Source organism: Centrocercus urophasianus, unplaced genomic scaffold, assembly GCF_019232065.1.
Source record: "Centrocercus urophasianus isolate 14NV4802_14NV808 unplaced genomic scaffold, USGS_Curo_1.0 seq_14, whole genome shotgun sequence".
Classification (NCBI taxonomy): Eukaryota; Metazoa; Chordata; class Aves; order Galliformes; family Phasianidae; genus Centrocercus; species Centrocercus urophasianus.
Window position 1 is genome coordinate 24,915,504 of NW_024884586.1, and position 17,430 is coordinate 24,932,933.

Here is a 17,430-nt window from a genome sequence, read left to right on the forward strand (position 1 = left end):
CTGCAATATGTTCATGTGGTTTTCACATGCATTTTAAATCCATAGAAGGTAACATATTCATCTGTCAGGACTTCAAGCTAAGGCTGTTTGTCTGGCATGTAACATGTTCCCTAAATATTTGCTCATCCTCAAAGGAAGATTGCCAGAGTGCGTTCTTCCTAATGGAGTTAGGTAATATGCTAGGAATGTGTAAAATCATATCCTGAGGCTCAGAGGCATTATTTTGTGCAATATCTATACTAAGACTCTTGGCAGTCTAGATAGCGTTACAGCTCATTCCCCTGGGAAGAATGGCATTTTATCTCATACAAAGACTCAAGAACCCTGCATAAAACCTCAGATATGAGTAAATGCAGTAATGGTACAGTGCTCAAAATGTAAACTGAGTGATAGATTCTATAGGTATTCAGTTCTCCCTTTTTGAATTTCTCCAAAGACATTCTTCTTTATACCAGAAAATTTTCCATCAGCTTCTAGGCTCTGTAAATCCACTACAATCTGTTCCTCAGGACTTTTCATCCTTTTCTATTATAAATCAATTTAGCACCATTAACACGGGGTGTGAAACTTTTAAATTTTGCTCCACCTTTTCATGAGTTGAGGTTCAGTAACAAAACCTGCTTAAATAGTTATGACTTGACTAGAACAGTGTCAGGCTGGAACTGGAAGCAGTAGTTGATGTAAAACAGTGGAAGGTATTCCAGTATGTTCAGGCTGAACTGTATTTCTTTTGCTTTATGGAAATTTCCTGTGTCGGTGGGCTAACACTTCCAAGATGTTGGCACGTCATTTGGGCTAAGTAGAAAACCAAATTTAAAATATCCAAATTTGCTTCATTCTACCATCACAGAGGGTTTCAGAAATACAGGGGAAAAAAAAAAATGATTAATGAGAAGATTTATAAAATGTGATTCTTTTTCTTCTGATGTTTCCTCCCAGCAAGACATTTAAATTTGTAACTGAAATTTCATTGTATTCAGTATGATTTTTTTACTTTCTCCTCTTCTGAATCAATTTAAAACAACCAGTATTAGCAATAGAAGTCTGAAATAAGAACTTATGATTTCTTCTTCAAATTATTTCACTTCATCATCAGGAATTCTGTTTCACAGACAATTTTTGTGTCTGTGAAAATGAGTTTGTCTTGCAGGTGTTTTCAAGTGATCTTTCTCACCAGACTAGATAGAAGGCAGGTTACTGTGCCTTTCAAAACGCAGTGCCCCAGAGTTCAGAAAGCATGAGAAAATTTCATGAGATCTTCCCTGTGAGAACTCACTCACAGGGAAGTGGAGTGAAAGCCTTTCTTAAAAATAAATGTAATTTTAGCTAGTTTACTTGAGCGGGGGAAAAAAAAAAAAAAGTATTTTTACCTTTGAAAACTAGAGAAAAATGAAGTTGAATATGAACTGTGAAATTAAATAAAGTTAGGAAGAGAAAGTTGATGTACTGAATATTTTCCATTAAAAAAAAAAAAATCTACTTTGAGCTAGTAAGAGGTATAAACTTACAGGAATTTAAACTCATTAATGACAGATGCTGATGTGGTAAACTGTTACTTCTACTCCACTCAACATAGGACCAAATTCATTACAATACTGTACACCTCTGATTCCTGTTTTTTGCTTAGGTATTGATTGGAATTAAGCTCACTTAGCCATTTTATGCTAATTCACAACTTCCTTATTGGTCTTTTCCTGATTTTTAGCTTCATATTGTACTTGGTGAAGTTTGCTTTAAGGTAATAGAGGTAATAAAGATCGATGGCATCTTTATCTAATAAAGCTATTTTGTGAATCTATATCAAGCTTTTCTCATTCTGCCAAGACCACAGCATCTGTGATTGTTGCTGTATTGTTTAAAGTGCTCCATTTGACACAGGAAGACCATCTTGGTTTAGGGTGCCTAAGTGAATCTCTTTATTTTCTGTAGAAGTCACATGTCTGCAAAGGAAAGCAGTATTTGATCCCTCAACACAGAGGACTTTTTTGGCCAATTATAGTAGGATAAGAAATTATTCAGAGAAGGATCTCCATATCAGTCAGTTTTGTTTTTACATATTGAGCTTTAAGCTTTTACTGTAATTATTTTCTGATTTCTTTTTCAATATTGACCTAATTTCCACATCTATTAAAAAAAAAAGTAATTCTCTAAATGCATTCTGATTTGTTCTCCTTATATGTGCATGTAGGGGAAATTTAGGTAGACAGTAGCTCTCTGGGCTAGAATTTTTCTAGGTCATCAGATTTAAAGACATTTTCTGTGAAAATGCTTTAGGAAATCTTCACTGATGATACATAACTTGAAGTTCTTAGATTCTCATGGAGAAAAATTCTTCTGTCCTAAACATATGTAGTAACATAGAGATTATTAAAAAATAGTGCAAAGTGAGGGTCCTTAGTAACACTAATTTGATGACCTGATAGAGCATTTGATATTATAATCTAGCTACTTTTACTTTAGCTTTAATTTTGTTGTACTGATTTTACTGACTTTACTGTCTAAATTTGAGAATAGAATGAACCTATGAATGTATTCCATGCCTTTTTATTTTCCTGTATTAACCACACATTAAGTAACCAAAACATTAGACAAAAAAATAAACAAGCAAACATAAATTCTTCCGAGAACAATTAAAGTACCTTAAGTATGCATTATTAAAATCTTTAGAAAATTTCTAAAGTAAGTATCTTTACATAGACATGCAGGCAGTTTTGGAAGGACAATAGTTTATTTGTAGACGTTGGTTTAACTAGTTCAGTAACTGCGGTAAGACAACAAACAATTTAGAGATGAGTCTTTCAAGATTCTTTGGAATTGTATTGGATGGAGACTTTCTTGTATTCGTAGCCCTTTTCATGAGAAATCATGTCATTGCTCATGGCAGTACATGGTGGCAAACATGGCTTTATGTCACAGAAGCCCAAGATTAACAAGAGAGCTTGACCTAGCTTTTTTGCTCTGCTGTGCTCCTTATTTTTTTTTTTTTTTTTTGCTTCCCTGGAATCTTTGTGCTAAATGGGTTGAAGTAGATTTGGTTTGTACTTCTCAGAATGGATTCAATGTGACATGTTATGGGAAGCTCTGGCAGAAATACGTGGTATGTAGGTCACAACAGCTATGTTGATTAGCATGTTGGTGATTTATAACCACAGTATCTATTATAATGTGACAGATAACATAAAATTCTATGTATTTGTTGTGAGAAGGAATTTTCTCAGTATGAGGCCAAGCTAAGTAACCATGCTGCACTAGCAATATATTTATTTTTCTTAAAGCTGTGACCTCCTCATGAAATGTTTTTAGCCCTTGGCTTAGCCTGAGGGCAAAACCAAGGAAAGTAGCCTAAAGCTCACGATGAATGTTTACTGACTTACGTGGTCAGTTTTTCTCAGGAGTAAATTGTAAAGAGAATATAGGCTGCACTTTATTTTTCCAGCTTCAGGCTATGGAAAGGAGTTGGAGAAAAGGTTTAAAATGACCCCTAAATTATGTTTACAAAATATGCCTTACCTTTTCACAATTGTACGTAATGAAATTGCTAAATATTACATTCCCTCCAAAGAAGTCAAGTACAGCCACCTCATATGGTTTAAATAAAAGTAGTAGTATGTTCATCTAGCAAGTAAGACACATAATTCAACATTTAAATTCTAAAGGCTGAAAAATGACCTTAGGAGTTTTGGATGAACCTTAAGATTAGCACAAGGGAAACTTGCAGAAATCTCTTTTCTTGATTATCAGCAGGATGTGCATTGCCTTTCTCTTACTGTCTTTATTCATGTTTGAAACAACCTGCCACATGTAATATGCCAAATCTCCTATGAAGAGCCTGTCTGTGGAAATGCGTGCAAAAATACATATACACAATTCAATTAAGAAGACTACATAAGCTTGATAAAAAGCTGATTTCTAAAACAGATGTACTTGCAATGGTTTGTCAGTGAATATAGGTATTTTACAAAATATATTTACAAGCTTTTCTGTTGTGACAATCATGATTATAATATATGCCATAATTCTAAAAAGTTCATCACTTATAAAAGCAGAAGATAACTGTAGGAATTATATATTGGCCATATAAAACAGGAAAGGACATGTAAAGCACTGTGATGTTGCTCCATCCAAATCAGCTGAATTAAAAACTGGTCAAAGGATGCTTTTGAAATTTTTTTTTTTTTTTTTTTTTTTTTAGTGAATGGACTGACGTAATTTATTTCTCTGGTGGAGAAAGTGCATATGTTAGAGCAGATAAAACTGAAGTATACAACTGAAGACAATCTCTAGTTAGATAATAAAACTTTTAAGGCCGAATTGCCCGTTCTGAGCCTTCTTCAGTTGCATAATTTTGCATGTATTCATATCTGTTACAATATATAACAAAGTACGTTTATGTGTATATATGTATTTAGGAAATATCACTGCTAATGAACCTCTCACTTTATTCTAAATATTTATTTTTGAAAATTCTTTGTGGTTGAAATTAAATCCTAAATTTACTTTTTTTCTTTTTCTCTTTAGTCTTACCAATATTATACATTGATCAATGCTGTTGGTGTTTTTTATTTATTTTTTTTTTTGGGGGGTTTTTTTTTTTTTTTGCTGTTGTCTTAAATATTTGGGAACACTTTTAAAGTTAACCAACATACAGTCTAATACAATCTTGACATGGTGTAGGCACTTGGACAGCAAGCAAACCAATCCTTAATATGTAGCACTTCATTTAGCTATGAATGACAGGTGCAAAATACTACTGAATTAGAAATGACAGGTATAATAGTGGTAAGCACAGGAGATTCACAAACTAGATTTTCCTGTGAGTATCATCTGCAGTGGATGTTCCCATATGCCTAATATGGGAATACCTCATTACAATTTTCATGTGTTAAAGCGAGGGAAAATATTGATGGAATAAAATAGAAATCCCCAAAGAACAGAGCCCAGATGTTCTTCACAGTGATTTTTAGCCTCAGGAAAGTTTGAGTAACAGAAGTGGCTAGAGGTTCATGGTAAATTTTCTGGGTGGTATGCAAGGCATTACCTACATAATTCCGGCTGTTTTTAATGGCATGTGTCTAATTCCTTATGTGCCATGTTGAAAAATTACCCACAAACTTTAAGAGAATTTACTTTCATATTAACCTTGCTTTTAAACTAGAATCTTTGGATGGAAACAGTGAATAAGAAGAAGGCAAGTAAATCTTATTTTCCTGCTTCTAGGACAGCAGGAAACTAAAAATTAAAATAAAAAGCCTGTGAAAATGAATGTGTCATAGTGTCTTTCCATTGTGTAGTCTGGGAGCAGTGCTTCAAGTGGAATTCTAAATGGTCTCAGATTTTTGTCAGACAGATCACTATGGTTCTGCTGACTAATGTTTCTTTATTTGATGGGACATAGCGTTTGCAGGGACCTCCTAAGTCATTTTGCCCAGTTCCACTTAATGGCCCAGGCAAGAGTCATATAAAGTTATTATTAATCATGTCATTCAAAAGTCTGTGAATCCATCTTTTTATATAAATGTCTTGTTACTTTGTTTACCCTTCCTGTAATGTAAAAGTAAACACAACAAGATTTAGGCTTTGATTTTGCAATTAGAGTTTCACCAAACAATTTTCAGTGAAATAAAGTTGCAAATGAAGTTATACTCTTTTGCAGAGAAGTGAGAAATAGAAAAGAAACTCAAATACATCTGTACCACCTATTTCTGTTTCTAATATTTTCATGAGCAAGTGTATTTTCTCCTGTGATCCTTCTGCTTCTGTTGCCATTAATTTACATATTGAAAAATAGTTTTTTGCTGAAAAGTTTGTGTCTATAAACTGGTTCTTTATGACTCTTCTAGTCTATTTGACTATGCTGTGAAACAAGATTCAGCCTGAAAGGGAAAAGCAGCTGGGAATGATAGTGTATTTCATAAAGGGCATAGAAGAGGCTGCAAGGAAGAGCCTGAATAATCTCCTATCTCTGCTTCTGAGTTATTAGGCCACATCTCACTCAAAAGATTAAACATTTTATCTTACAGGTCATTCCATTTATTGCAGCACTGCCTTTAGTAATGCTATAGTTAAGGTTCTGTCATTGTTTCTGTTATAGACCCCTATTTCCTGGAATTTATAACTTTAGGGCTAGAAATTCCCTATAGGTTAAAACTTGGAAACAGCATTGTAGGTATTTTTTTCCAGTGGAAAAGTTCTCCAACATCCACTCTCTATTTTTCAGTCTGCATTTGAAATAGATGGGAATTCCATAACTGTTTACTTATACTTTTAAACTGTATTTCTTATGCTTAAAACTGAGGAATTTCAAACTGTACTCAGTTCTTACTTCAAGAACGCAGGCTGGGGGGATTTTAGAACCAAGGTGATTCTGGAAATGCAAAATGGGTGTGCTGTGAATGTATCTCTGTGTGAGTACATGCGTCTGCATAAGCCTGTGTAAGCACACAGTCCAGCATTTTTGCATACAATTTTATAAAAATTACTATGTTGATAGGAAGAGTGAAAAACTAATGAGCTCTTAGTGAAATTACTAGGACTCAACTAATTAGACATCTAGAATTCAACAGTTATTGCATAGAAGTTTGTGTTGACTGCATTTAGCGATCTGCTCATTTAAGGTGGGATTTCATAGTTTTAAAATGTTTTAAAATCTCTAAATATTTCTTAAAGCATTTAAAACTGAAGTGAAGCTCCACAAATTGCTTTGCTATAAGTCTCTCTCAAGTTCCAGTGCAAAATTTCAAGTCTGAAATGAACCTAACATGTGGAGAATGAAGAAAGTGGGATAAATAACTGAAATGGTTTACTTCTCTACACTGAGTTTTTATTATGCTAAAGCACTCAATAAATGGTCAGCTGCTGACTTCTTTAATGTGTAATATGGCAGGAGAACCAAATCATGCTTACAAGCAAAGTATTCAAACACATTCTAAGACACTTTCTGGAATGGGGCACACCCACTGAACCTGTTAATAAAAAAAAAAAAAAAAAATCAGTCTGAGGAGTGAGAGTTGAGAAACAGAGAAAAGACCTTGAAACAGCTCAGGAAATGGAGTGGGCTGGAGAGAAAGAAAATTGGTTAGAAAGGAAAAAAACATCTGGTAAGCAGAGAAAAGGTACACTCTGTGAGAAGTCCAGAAAGAGGTAATGGAGGAAGAAGACAAAAAAGGTATCGCTGACTTTACAACTACTTTTATTGACAGCTGCAGTCATCAAATTTAAATTTTAAACTGAAATACTCATTATAATAGCAATAAAAACAAAAATAGAAAAAACAAGACTCAGAGTAAGGGAGGCTATATAGTTAAAGCAAGTAGGACCCTTCTATTTTTAGCTCAGTGGTTCAAAGCCAGCGAAGCTAAATAGTGCCTGAAAATGATTTCCATCTGTTCTGGCTGTTGCATGAAATATTCTGATGATCATAGTTTGATTATTACTGCACAGCTCACCTTACTGTGGAAGCTTCCTCCAGACTTAACACTAAGTGGCAACTTTGCAATTTTGAAGTAGTGACAGCTATAAAAAAAACAAAACAAAACAAACAAAAAACAAACAAAAACAAAACTAAAATATAACTCTTCCTTCACCTTTCTGGTGCCACCTGAATGGCATTGAAGCAGATTGTTTGGATAATGTAAAAAGAGTTACATACCTTCAAGTCCTTCATAAGTTCCAGCAGGCCTATTGTTCCAGTATCTCTTCTGGTAACTAAAGGTAGTGTAAGGTAATGAATGGTTTTGATGAGTCAACTGAAGAAAGTCCTGCCTTGCTGAGCGAAATGGGGAGATGGGGAGAATTTTTAACAACAACAAAAAAAAAGTAGATACCTGTCTCTAATATTCCTTTTTTTGTGTTGTGTGTATTCCTCCTACATTAACAAAAGCTGTTAAGTGCACTGTAGATGTTATCAAATATGAGCTTTTTACTCTCTTCAGCTCACTTTCAAGATGCTGTTATCTTCTTCGTTGTGCAAAAAAAAAAAAAAAATTAGAATTGTGCTTAAAAATCTTACGTAACAAGATAGAATATTTTTCAGTTGTTTTAGTGATGACATAAGGTAAGGAAAATAGACCATAATCTGCATTCTCTTCCTGCTGCTAGAAATTTGTGAGTACTTCAGTAAAAAAGTTGGTTTTCTCCTTCAAAAATATTCATTAAAGCTCAAATGACTTTCTCCCTCTATGTTGCCAAAAGAACTCTCATACCGTGTAATTAAATCTGTTTAAAAAGTACAGTTCTCAAGAAACACAACCTTCTACGTTGAACACTGCATAATAGATGCTATTAACTGTATAAAAAAATAGAAAATGTCTTGTACAAAATTATATTTGCTGAATGAGTTTGCCTTTTTTCAAAGTCATCTCCTTATTTGTGACTCATGAGTTTCTTTTTTATTATTTAAAAATAATGTAATTATAGGCTATTCTGGAATACCTTAATGTATCTTATGTTCATATCGAAACCTATTAGTTAAATGAAGCATAAGTATTTATAATATGCTATATACTTCTATTATTCAAGCTAATCCTTTTAATCCCATTTAAATTGGAAGATAGAAGTTAATCCCAATAATATCTTGACAAACAAATATTAATAATCTTGTTTCAGTCTTTGCTCTTCCTTATCACCTGTGCTGTAAATGGTGAGTTGTCTAGTCTATGCTTGTTAGCAAACAATGCAGGTGAAAAGCAAAGAGAGCAAAATTGCTGTATCCAAAGACACAGTAACAAAAATGTGAAGGTAGAAGCACTTTATGATATTTTCATGTATGACTTCTTTAAAACTAAGTTCTGCTGAATCTGCTAGACTGATGTGTAGAGGATATCAACTGGATAGTTTCAGTATGTCATCCACTATAGGCTGCATTTCAGTGTCAAGCTAGTATAGAGAACTCTAGTCCCTGATGATATCTGTAATTTGACCTGGGTTTTGGAAACCAACAATAACATAAAGAAGTTGAATGTACAGTTTTGAGTTTTCACTATGGTACTAAGATCTGCACGTATGACTTGTCGTCAGAAACTGGAAAAGAACTAATTGTTTCTAACCTGCTGTGAGCAGTGGTTTTGAACATAACTTACACTGGTTTTTGTGCTCACTTTTCTCCCTTTCATCCCAAAACACAAGTGCAAAAGCTTCTGAATCCCTTAGGGCAAAAGAAAACTACACTATATCTACAAAAACCTAGGGGTTGGTTTAGTTTTTGTCCAAGGAGGCATATCTAAAAAAGATATGCCTGCCAGATATTAACCATATTTTCATGGTTAAGGGAAAATATAATTAATTGCAGCTGGAAAATTAAAAAGGATCCCAACCTTACGTATTGCAAGACCCAAAATAAATTTCTTTTGGAAGCACAGCCTTTCAAAACATACTGTTTATTTCACTTCCTGAGATAAAAATTTAAAAAATGAATTTTTCCCTAAAAACAGAAATTTCCTAGTAACATAATTGTATCAATGAAGATTTTAATATAGATGTAAATTTGAGGGTAATTTGCTTTTTTTTGGTGGATTCTTTATTTACTAAGAATATCTACTTACAAACAACAACCCTAAAACTATTAGTGAACTGTCAGATGAGGAGCAGGCTCATTTAAGGAGGATCAAAGTATATTGAGAATTCTAAATTACTTTTTTTGATGGAATGTATTAGGAATATCCTTTCCATTTTAAAAAATTAAGGCCTGTCAGAGATTTACATTTGTCAGTGTGAATGTAATGGAACAAGCTGATAAATTAGAGAAATAAAAGTAATCAGAAGTAGATAACATACATGAAGGAACTCCAAAGTAATTTAAGACTGAGTGGTTGAGCTGCAAGCATACATATATAGTCTTTAAATTAGCCACTATGCCAGAGGAGTAGATGGTAGCAGATGTTGTACTTTCTTATTTGGTTGACTTTTTTCTATTTGTATTGCTGTTTTGTGTGCTTGTTTCTTTTACTTTGTTTTTCCTCTAAAACTGAGAAAAGAATAATCCAGGAGAATAGAGTTTAATACTTTTTCAATACTTCTTTTTTTCATACCTGGAAAAGTAGAAAAAAATAATAATTAAACACCAGATTTTAGAACAGTGACCTGACTTGTTACAATATAAACAAGCAGAGTTGTATGACAAAAGCAAACAAAAACTGTTCCTCGAGAGAGGATGCATTAAGAGAGTTTATTTGGAGATTTTAATTTCTTACACTAAAATCCCGCAGTATAAATTAATGGAAAGAACGAGTAACTGGTGTGATAGTTATTAGTTGTTAAAAATGGTATTAAAAGTAGTAATGAACTGTTTAAATATACTAAACATCAGAGCTGTGTTCTCTTTAAGTGGATGAAAGTACTGGTCAGCAAGGCAGGAAATTTTTCATTTGACACTCAGTGTTTAGATGGATCAAAGCGAGGAAAAAATATGGACTGCACAAGAGAAATCCTTCAAAAGGCAATTTGATGGTAGGCAAGGATCAGTGCCATTAACATAAATGCTACTGATAAGTACTTGGTGAACTAGCAGTTAATGCTAATTATTGTGAATAGTTGATTGGAAACATTCTTTGTGCACTAAAATTTTAAAAAGCAAACAATGTGTAAAGAACTTTTTAAAAAACTTTTTTAAAGAACTGTTTTAAAAACTGATAAAAATTAGTTATGGAAATACTCCATTAAATAAATTTGTGCCTCAGCTTCATGCTGCATACCCATTTCTAGAGAACAACCATCTTAAAAGCTAAAAGTGTTGGAGAGTTTTCAGGGTTTTTTTTTTTTTTTTTTTTTTTGTTAAATTACAAAAATATTCTGTGGATACAGAAAGATGTACAGAAATGAACAGACTGGAAAAGTTATGCCAAACATCACTTACTAACAAGACTTGAAAAACTTCAAAATTCTACTTTCTGAGTTTTTTCTTATACTTTAATGTGTAGCAATTTTTTGTAAAAGATATTTTTTTCTGAAAATAGGGCTCTGTGAAACTCGTTTTCACAAGGAACTGTCAAATTTAATAACTTGTTAGCATTCATAATTTTTATACACAGTAGATAATATAAAAAAAGGAAGGCTTTCAGTATGAGTTCACAGAATCAATTCTACATAATTGCAAATTTTGAGAAAGAGATGTCTGACAGGTTATTCTTTAAAAGCCATTTTACAAAATTAATAGCTTACTGTGGCTACTGTAGAAGCAGCAGACAATCTATATTGTTCATCCGATGAATGCCTTGTGATCCTACCATAATGTCCTAGTTTGGGGCATATCTTCTAGGAATGACTGCAGCATTAGAACGCACACGCTAATCCTGCAAGTAGCTTGGGAGCATAGTAGAGCAGATTTCTGAACCATGTGAAGCATGACAATAGTGGAAGCCAATTACCAGGTTGACTGATAGGGTGTTTGAGCAGTCTACTTGAGCACTGTTGTCTTGTCCCACTCAGTAGGTTTTGGGGGAGTTGAACCTCTTTCTATCTGCCAAGCCACGCTTCCCCTGGTCAGCAAGGAACTGCTACCATGATGGAGTCATCCAAGACTCAAGAATAATACACATTAGTTTACTGAGAGCTCTCTTAACAACTAACAACAACTGCTTGGAGGTAAAATTGGATGATTATGATTAATGAGCATTACAGTAAGAGAATCTGGGTGACCAGACTGGTAGATGAGGGAAGGGCTATTGAAGTAGTCTACCTACATTTCAGCAAAGCCTTTGATGCGGTCTCTCACAGTATTCCTCTGGGGAAACTGGGTGCCCGTGGCCTGGACAGGTACACACTCCTTTGGGTAAGAAACTGGCTAGAGGGCCATGCCCAATAGATATGGTTAATGGAGTTAAGTCCAGCTGGTGACCTGTTTCAAATGGTGTCCCCCAGGGGTCGGTACTGGGGCCCATCTTGTTTAATATCTTTATTGATGACCTAGATGATGGGATAGAGTGTACCCTCAGTAAGTTTGCAGTTGACACCAAGTTGAGATGTGGTGTGGATCTGCCTGAGGGAAGGGATGCTCTTCAGAGGGATCTGAATAAACTGGATCGCTGGGCTGAAATGAATGGGATGAGGTTCAAGAAGACCGAGTGTCGGGTCTTGCACTTTGGCCGCAACAACCTCATGCAGGGCTATAGGCTTGGGGATGAATGGTTGGATGATTGTGAAGAGGAAAGGGACCTGGGGGTGTTGGTTGATGCTTGGCTGAACATGAGCCGTCATTTGCCCAGGTGGCCAAGAGGGCCAATGGCATCCTGGCCTGCTTTAGAAATAGTGTGGCCAGCAGGAGCAGGGAGGTGATCATCCCTCTCTACTCAGCACTGGTGAGGCCGCACCTCGAGTACTGTGTTCAGTTTTGAGCCCCTCACTACAGGAACGACACTGAGGCCCTGGACCGTGTCCAGAGAAGGGCAATGAAACTGGTGAGGGGTCTGGAGCACAAGTCCTACGAGCAGCGGCTAAGGGAGCTGGAATTGTTCAGTCTGGAGAAGAGGAGGCTCAGGGGGGACCTCATTGCGCTCTACAGCTCCCTTGAAGGGAGGCTGTGGTTTAGAGAGGTTTGGCCTCTTCTCCCAGGCAATGAAGAGGACCCAGGGAAATGACTGGAAGTTGTACCAGAGGAGGTTTAGGTTAGATATAAGAAAGAACTTTTTCTCTCATAGAGTGGTCAGGCACTGGAATGGCTGCCCAGGGAAGTGGTGGAGTCACTGTCCCAGGCAGTGTTCAAGAGGTATCTGGATGCTGTGAGATGCAGTTTAGTGCTTGTGGTAGTAGTGGTAATGAGAAGATGGTTGGACTAGATTATCTGATAGGTCGTTTCCAACCTTGTGATTCTATGATTCTATGAATTTTAGGCAATGGCTACTTCAGAAGTTAAAAGAATAAAAGAAGATAAAGAGGAAAGATAGAAAATGAGGAAAGAGGGACAGGCAGATAGCAAAATGAACCAGTTTACCAGTCCTAGATCCAGCGATGTCTTGATGTTGGATGCTGATCTTAGTAGTGATGAGTCGTAGGAGTACAAACTTATAAATAAGTCCAAAGTGGTGGAGTCAGCTCTTCTTGGAGTGACAGCTTCTGGCTTGGGATCTCAGCAGGAACTCCTTTGTTCCCGTCTTCCAGGCCTTGCAAATTTAAGTCAACCAGTCAGAGGAGGCAGGGAGATGCCAACTTTTATCCTGTCTTCACAGGGTACAATGGTATCATCTCCCAGACTCCCATATCAAGCTGGAGTTATTTGCTTGCAGGCCAAGTCTTCAGCCAATTAACACTTCTGAGCACTCCTTTTCAAAGGCAAACAGCTCCAAAGAAATGCTTTCAAATGTAAAATTGTCCACAAAATGATGTTGGTAGCCTCATGTTGATCTGAAACAGTCCTTTCAAATTTCAGACAACTGTGGTGAACAGCCAAAAGAGAAGAAGCATCTGCTTTCATTTGATAGTCACTATTTCAAATCAGTGATGCACATTTGGATTGCAACACTTTTTTTTTTTTTTTTTTCCAATTAAAATCTTCTGTAATTAGATAGTGAGCTCCTAATAAGACAATGCATTGAGCATCCAGAACTGAAGCCTGTTTCCAATTCTGCTCTATCCAGGCTAGAATAAACATAACACCAATCTTTTAAAGAAAACTGTTTTGACTTCATACCATAATATTAAATGCAATCTTACTGTGTTCTTTCATAATTCAGAACAATGGAGTTCTTTAAATAAATGCTTTCTCTAGACAAAGAATTATTTTATATTGTTTTTATTGTTTACAAAAAAGTTCAGGATTTTGTTTGTTTCCTTTATCCCCTTTCTTTATATATTTCTATTTTAGGACAGTGAGGATGAAGATGTGGGAAGTGGAATATTTTTTTTTTTTTAAAAAAATTTTTTTTTTTTTTTTTTTTTTTTTTTTTTAAACATTCTACCATCATTCTTTCTAATTTTTGAAACAGCTGCATATCCTGCTGTTGGTCTTGAGAATGAGTTTATGCAAAACTTGATACCAAAATTTGGAATAGTCTTTAAGTATTATTTATGTACTACTATTGTTTGTTGATCTTAAAAGATTATTAAAGAAGATAACATTGGAATATGGGAGAACTGGAAGTGCTGAAGTTATGTAAGAAAACTTTTTTTTTTTTTTTTCAGTTGAAATGTGAGATCTTTCAGAGTGTCTTTTTATCATACCAGCCTCATTCACACCGTGGGAGAGCAGGCTAAATTTTGAACTGTGAAGCTTGTTGTCAGCACCAAGTTTTCATCCTGTGAAGCCCACGAGTGTGTGTAGATTTTTTTTTTAGTTTACACAAAGATGGAGGTTTTGTTATTTATTACCTTTTTGGAGTCAGGAAAAGGAGGCGATATTCAAATGGGCTAACACAAGTAAGCATACTGTCACTAGTCTCCCTTGACTCTGTTTCCAGTCAGTAGTCAGGGACAGGTTATTCTACAAGATAATTTAAAATTTAAGCTCCTGTACTCTTTCTTTCAAGGGAAAAGTCTCTCCTAATTTATGTTAGAGGTTATGTTAGTATGTTATCTGGGAGAGATTGTTCTTTCTAGACTGAGGTTAACTTTTGGCAAATAGCCACTTCAGTCAGATCACTCTAAAACTGATTATGTCAATTTAGACTTTTTCCTAAACAAGTTATGCCTCAAGATGTGCTACAAAATAATCTATCTTTATAGCAATCTAAGAGTGCTTGTAGTTTAAAAAAACAAGCATACAAAAAACCCCCCAGAAAACTAACAAATCAGTACTTGGTTTTATCTATAGACTAAATTGATTAAAGCAATAAAGTATTCACTGAAGACACTGTATTAGAAGGAGAAAATGTCCTAAGCATTTCAATTGTTTTCCAAGAAAAAGTAGATAAGATTTGGAAGAACCGATCATCTTAATTTCATTCGTTAGTTTTCTGTAGCACTCTCATTCCCACTAGTCAACTTAATTTATCATTATAAATAAATGAAGCACAATTCAAATGGGGCATGCAGAGAATATTAAGAAAATGAATTTGCAAACAGCGCAGAATGCTTCTGATCAATCATCTTCTAATTTTCAAATTCTGCCAAGAGATGCCAACCGTTAATGTTTATTTGTGCCATGATGATAAGAAGTGTTCTTAGTGGTAGCTCCCTTGTGTTTTGTTTTCTCTCTCCTGGGCCTCACTGTAAGTAAGAGGCTCCATTTTCATGTGTTTTTATGATGAAGCATTGTAGCTAAATGAATGCCATGGGACAACTCTTAAACAAGTAGGCTACAGAGGAGCAAACTTGTTAAAAGAATATATTTCCTCTTCATACAGAAAAACAAGTCTAGTGTAATGAATGCTTGTACTGAAACTTCATGTGTATTTAAAGGGTATTTTAAATAAGTGTTGCTTGTTAAGGGAAATGACCTAACAAGATTTTTTGTACAGCAAGAAGTATTACACCATAGCATACACTGGAACCTTTAATAATGCACACTAATTGCAGAATCGTATGGTTTAGAAGAATTGCTTTTCTGTCCTCTTTTGATGGCCCTCAGACAAGCTTCAACCCTATGATTACTAAGGATCTATAGTAGTAGTGTGTGCAAGCAGTAGTGTGTACACAGGTGCTTATGTAAGTATATAGAGTTATATAGAATAGAAGCTGCAGGAATGGAGTTCTCACTTTAAAATAGTTTTACTGAGGTCACACCATGCATTTTGTCTACACAAGCATTTATGCCTTGAAATAACTGGGGCCAGGGGCAGCCTAAGAAACTTTGGATTTCCATTGGCAACAACAGTTTCAGGGAGGGGAGAAGCCCCCTGGAGCTCCAGAGCTCTTCAAAGCTGCATGAGGCACTGAGAGGCCAGGGGCAGTCAAACACCCTATGGAGCCAAGCAGTGAGGGCTGGACTGGGGACTGCCTGCAGCAGCAGCTGCAATCCAGTGAGGCAACTGAGCATCTCAGTCCAGAGAGTATCCTTGATAATGCAGTATCCTCAAGTCCTGATGAAATGCACATAAATCTTTCATTGATTTAATGAACGTGGGATAAGAATTCCAAACTCCAAGCAATCAGTACAACAGGAAAGGAAAAAGAACATGTATATAACTATTTCTCCGTTGTTTGAGTCAAGTTAAATTCAAATATTTAAAAAGACATTTTAGTTTTTTACATTCAGTCCACATCACTGACAGTCTGTCATTTTTGTCTTTCTATGAACATACCTGCAGTAAGAGTGCCTTAGTAGTTAAATTCTTTCCATACAGCTCTCAACTGATTGTCATGTTGTGGAAGTTATATTTAAAGAAAAAATGTACTAAGTATTGCCAGAGGACAATAGAACAGAAAGCAGCAGAAAAGAGAAATGCTCTCCAACGTATTTACTGCTGAGGAATGTGTGCTTTATATTTTTACCATTTGCCATATTCATTGAAAGATCTCCTACAGTGTGACAAACTCTTATAGGCTAATGTCCCGTTACAGCACTTCATTTGTGTAGAACTTTTGACTAGCATTAAAAAACATTAATAAGATTTCAGACTACAAATCAAAATAAGCACTCTCTTCAAAAAGAAAGAAACATCTCTCTAGAGTTGCTAATTAAGAGGATGAGAAACATGTTAGGCAAGATCTGCAACATAAACTAGTTTGTAGTATAGTAAGGTGCCAACAAATCCCTTATTCAAAGTATTTGTAGATTTTTAGAGTATGTTTGTGCATATATACATATGTACATATATACATAAGCTTTAAATATTCCCTCCGTGCACGCAGTATTTTAGTCAAATTATGCCTTTTGTGGAAGTGTTGTTAGAATTGCAACTGCAGTGTTGTGGAAATATTTTAAAGTGTTTTACGGTTTCTTCTCAGCTGGTTTTTTTTTGAATTTTTCTGTCAGAGAAAGAGATGAACTGTGCTGGAGATAACTCCTAAATGAGTTTTGTCTGAACTGTGTGATTAAGTCACACAGTTTTCTTTCTTAGGAAGAAATTGTTGCTATGAAATTGAAATTTACAAATTAAGTAAGGAACAAAATTTGGACGTAGAATGAACTGGCTTTGTGTCTGTGACTCTCACAGTCGGTTTATAAGCGAGTTCCACTCAAGATATTGAACTCCTTTTAGTGCTGAGCATTTAGCTGCATTTTTGACTAAAATGGAGCTTTCAGACTGGTTTCTTCCTGACAAGTCCAAAGTGGTTTTGACCGTGTTCAACTCCTTTCCCTGTAGGAGGTTAATCTCATAAAGATTTCAGCCACGCAAGTACTAGTGTCAGGGGTATAATGATCACTTTGAAGTTTGTTTGCTTTCCAGTGCATTTAAACAGTTTAAGTGTTCCAGAAATAGGATTAGATGCCCCAGTGAATTCATTTCATTTACCCCCAGCAGTGGTTTTCCAATACTATATGGTGTTTACATTGTATCAATTTAGTGGCATGCTGATTTCCAGGATTCATCTCCTCCCCTATCAGTTTTCTACCTCTTGTTC